Here is a 6,000-nt window from a genome sequence, read left to right as displayed (position 1 = left end):
TTTTATCATATCTATACTTATATTTAATAAAATTTATCAAAAAGAAATAATTTTTTATAAAAGATTTCATAAAATATCTTAAAATATATTTAAATTAAGTAACAATCATATTCAATTATAAAAGATATAAGTTATAAAAATATTCATAAGTTATCTTATAAGGAAGTTTACGTGTTTTGAAAAATCTAATTTTGATGAAAATTTTTATATGTGCAAAATATGGAATACATAATAGATTACATGAAAATAGCTATTTTTCGATGGAAAATCTTTTTGTGAATGTCTGAAATTTAAATTTTTATATGAACTTTCAATTGGAAATAGAATAATAAAATAATAGAGTAAAACTTAAATTTTAAAAAGAATTTTGTATTTTAATATTTTGCTCTATTTATATCATTTTATCAAAATTATATTTAACATCATAAAAAATATTGCGATTGTATATTCTATTAATAAACATTAAAGAAATAAATCAAGAAAAAGCGATATTTAATAAATGTCTTCCATATTCATTAAAATACATATATTATATATATGTATATATACGGATGTTTAAAAAATGTGAGAATATTCATTAATTGAAAATTTCTAACTTCATGTAACATTTTTTTTGAAAAAATTTCTGTTATGTTTTGATAATGAGTTATTAACAAAAAACCTTAACCAATCATAAAACGTGTAAACTACTCGAATTGTAGATTAGTTATGTATGTAATGTTAGTTACGTGCAGCGATCACAAACAAGCAATATATTTCAAAAAAATATATTTTGAATATTAAAGTTTATTTATTGTTTATCGATAAAAAAAATATTTGTTATATGAAATATATTTTATTCATTAATAAAACTAATGCTAAAAGAATGCTTTTTGCAAGAAAATATTATTTATCTTAGGAATCTCCAATTAACAGATGTTTTCAAATTTTTGAAATACTTGAATATATATTAAATTGATATATGAATTTTTTTGTTTAATATGTATGGATTACAAAACTTGTTTTTATTTTATTTTTTTTTCTTTTAACAATAAGTAGAAGATATAAAAAATCATTAATATTTTACTTTGTAATATCATTTATATTTAATCTTTTTTACTTTTGTTATACTGTTATACTAATGTTATAATGAAATTTCTAAAATTAAATGTATGCGATAATATGATTTTTAAAATTTTTTTTATCTTATCTATTTGTATTATCATCATCTTATTTTTAAAGTTTCAAAATAATTAATAATAAAATAAATAAATAAAATAAACAAATATAATTTATTAATTAAATAATTTATAATTCAAATTGTTATTATATTAAAATTAATAATTTATTTATCTGTTTTTCTTATTATATCTTCACTATTTGTATTAAATAAAGGAAATATATTATATTAAAAAATATTTTAAAAAGCATTATAAAGTAATTTTACATCTAAGTAGATGAAAATCTGTAAATAAAAATACAAAAATATACAAAAATGATGACTTTGATCTTGAAATTGAAACTCGAATTTATTTTTATTGTATTATATTTTACTCTTAAGATAAAAAAAATTATGAATCGCAATTTAACGATTCTCTTGAAAAAAAGTTAATTTATGAATTTATTTTATTTATAATTTATTTACATTTTTTGCTTAGTTGCAAGAAAAATATTTATTATGGTTTATAGATAATTCAAATCTATGATTATATATGTATATATTCCATATCTTTCTTTTTTTCATTTCTCATTTTTAGTTTCTTTTTAAATATCGAAAATTTTTATATGTTAGAATATATTGTAATGCAACTCAACTCAAGCAATTTAAATTAATCAAGAATGAAATGTCACTATATTATTTTCTTGTGCCAACTGATTTAACCCATCATTAAATTCATCATTAAAAATTTTTAAAAATACAAGTTTAATATTATTTAAATAGTGAGAAAATGAAAAAAAAGAGAAAAGGGGAATTATTTGAGAAGATTATCTCACTAATTTTAATGATATGTTTAATTTTAATAACTTTTCATATGTTATAAAAAACAAAATTTTGATTTAATATTTTCTTTTGCATTACTATTGCTCAGCCCTATTTTCGAAATATTATATAGCGATAAAATAATAATAATATTTATTTTAATTTCTATTATTATAATTTCGGTCATTCAAAAATTGTTTTTTGCTACCATTTTTTGAATATAGAACATTTAGCATTGAATTTGAGATATTTTAATTCATTAATTTAATACATAAGGAAATAAATTTTTGAACACTTCACTCATTATATATTTAATTGTTATGTATTTATATTAATAACGAATAAATAATAGTAGATTTATTTATGCACTTGCGTATACTTTGCATTATTCATATATTTACATACATGTAGACATATAGATATAACATTTATATTACAATTTATATTACAATTTATTAAGATTTTAATAAAATTTATACTTGAAATAGTTTATTTTATCCATAAATAAATAAAACATGGTATGTATAGAAAAATTTTTGATGCCGATATTTTCTACAATAAGATTGTTGAATTTTATTTTTTAATTATTTTATATTGGTATTATTTGTTATCTATAATTAGTTAAAAAGCTTCAATTAATATAACTCTTTGTTTTCTTTTTTTTTTTTTTTTATTAAAATACGTTTTACTGACATACAATCAATTGGTTATCAATAACACGTGATAATTATATTGATTTAATGACAAAATCTGAATGTTAATAAAAAATTTATATGCATTATACTTTCTATTTTTAGTTTTAGTAAAAAATTAAAAAATTATTAGGAAAAATTAATATAATACCGATTTAAATAGAAATTAAAATTTCCAATAGACATTTAATAACTTAATAAAAATAAACTTAAATAAAAATTTTTTGATTTTATTGGTGATTAATTTAATAATTAATATTTAATTGAACATATTTTTCTTCGTCATAAAAAAAAAAAGAATATGGGATATATTTATATTTTATTTCTTGATGTATCTTTAGACAGAAGAATAATAAAAAAGTAAGAAAAGTAATAAAAAAAAATTGAATGAAAAATTTTTGGGAATTTATATGAAATATATTAACTATTCATAAAAAAATAAATAAAAATAAACTTTTGATTTCTTTATTTTTTTTATATAAAGGAAAAATAGTATAAATTTTATTTTATAAATTAATATAACTTTGGGTTGATTTATTATTTTAAGAGAATTAAATTATGAAATTATATTAAAATAATTAAATAATTATAGAAAGATTTTATTAATATGAATGTATGATATATAATGTTAAATATAATGTTAAAATAATTAGATAAACAATTTATTTTGTTTTACAATAATCACATATGTAAATTATATATTTTTTCACACAAAATATAATGATAGATTCAATTAGCATGGTAAATATTTCTATAATTTCTATAAATTTGCTTTTAAAATTTTAATTGTATTACTATCAGTCGAATATATTTCTAGTTTATCATTTTATATATATATATATATATATATATATATATATATATATATATATATATTATATTTCTAATTTATCATTTTTCTTATCACATTATAATCAAAAATATAAATATTTTTATTAATATACTTAAAATAAATTATTATAATAATATGTAGTATATTATTATAATATAATTTTTCTATTTTTTTAAAAATCATAAAATAAATTAAAATAAATTTTATTTTAATAATTATGTTTAAAAATATTTTATTCCAAAAGTGAAAACATAAAACATTAATTAAATAAGAAAAAGATAATTATGAATACCGATTTATTATGGGAGATTATTTTATATATAATGTGTAATACAATTATTCAAAATTATTAATTTATTACTGGATTAATTAAATTAAGATCTTGATATTTATATTTACTTTCTATCTTATATTCGTAGAATCTTTTTCTAGACTGATAAATTAGAGACTATTTATATATTAAAAATAATTCCTTATATTAAAAATTAATTTAAATATATAGAATTTAAAAAGATAGAAAATCCACTAAAACCAATATTAGAAATAATGATTTTGAAATATGTTTTTAATGACATGATTTTGAACAATTTTATCTTATATATATAAATGTAATATATATATTCACGAGATAAATTTAAAATGTCAATTTAAAGTATAAAATAAATACAAAAATTAATATATAAAAATATTAAAATTTATTATTTTATGGTAATTTAAATTATAAGAAGCGAAGCGAGAGCAATAATAATTAATATTAAAGGCAAATAGAGCAGTTTTACTTTTTTTTTCATTTCACTTTATCTAATACAAATTTGAATTGTTTAATTATAATTTAATAAATAAATCTTAATTAATATTTTTGTACATCAATTTTTGTATTTATATTTATTTTGACCTTTAGAATCAATTTTTTAAATATTTAATAAATATATAATAGCCATTTTTATAATAAATATATTATAAAAATCATTATGAATTTATCGGAAAAATATTATCTTGTGAATTTAAGATTCTTATATGATGATAATTATTCGAAATAGGGGATTCTTGATTTTAATGATTTTTGGATCTATTGTAGAGAATAAGATTTTAAACAATTTTTTTTTATATATTATCAATCTTAGTTTTTAATATTTATTATTTTAATAAAAAAAGATATGGCTCTTATTATATAAAATTTTTCTTATACATATATGTCTGTGACTGCGTGCATGTAAATCTGCAACCATGATTTATCTTGTTCCTATAAATATATCGCAACGGGCTGCATCGAAAATATATAACAGATAGAAATGTCAAAAAACTATTTTGTTATGAATTATGATAGAATTCTTCGGATTTACGGAATGCAAAAATAAAATACAGAATATAAATTTTTACAGAATATAAATGATGAAGAATTACAATAATATAATTATAATGATGTATATTAAAAATGATGTTAATATTAATTGACTAAATAATAATAAATAGACAACAAATATATTTTATTTTTGCATTCTGCGTATTCTTCGAATACCAACCTCAGCATTAAATTTGTCATATTTAAGATCATTATAATCTATAAGAAAATAATAAATAAATAATAATAAATAATATTATAATATTAATAATATAATAATATAATAATATTATAATAATAAATTTATATTAATAGAGAATAAATAGTATGCTTATACATATATATATATATATATGCAGATATATAAATGTAAAAGAAATTTTATGTAGCAATTCTTTTTTTACAAATATTTCAAAAATTAAGTCTATTATATACATAGAAAATTTATTATTTATATAGAAAAAAGTTGTTCAAAATTTTGTTTTCTCAAAATCATTGAAATTAGTTACTTTTTTGTTCCAAATAATTACCAATTTATTTCAAACAAATTTATAGTATCACTAAATTTATTATTTATATTATATTATTATAAGTATATATATATGTAAAATTTTTTGTCATGCATTTGAAAATCATTTTTATTATTTTTTTCTTTATTTGTATATCAAAAGAATTGTATGCAGAAGATCCCATCAACATCCACAAAAATGTAATCAATATATAGATTCACTTAATTTTATATTTTTATTGTGTTATTACATATGCAGAATATTAATATCTTTTAGAGAATTAATTCTAGAATGCAAAAAAAAAATTGAATAAAATTGATATACAAAATAGTTAAAATTATTTATTAAATTATAAATATCTTAATTTCATATAGAATTGACTCTGCAGAAATGAATATCTTAATATTCTATATAAAGAAGAGAAATATTTATTAAAAGAAAACATTTAATGAAGGACATCATTTTGAGTAATTTTTTTTTTTATACAAAATTAACGTAACGATTCGGTTTTTGAATTATTCGCAAAAAACTTTTATGTATGTATATTTTTCAATAATATATCATTTTTATTTATACATATATATCAGTAATGTGTCAATATGTGATTTTATATTTTTTCAATTGTTTATATATGAACATGATAGTTTAATATATATTTAGCATGT

The sequence above is a fragment of the Apis mellifera genome, linkage group LG7 (genome assembly GCF_003254395.2).
Source record: "Apis mellifera strain DH4 linkage group LG7, Amel_HAv3.1, whole genome shotgun sequence".
In the NCBI taxonomy this organism is placed as follows: Eukaryota; Metazoa; Arthropoda; class Insecta; order Hymenoptera; family Apidae; genus Apis; species Apis mellifera.
The sequence above is the reverse complement of the archived record's forward strand: the minus strand, read 5'-3'. Positions refer to the sequence as shown.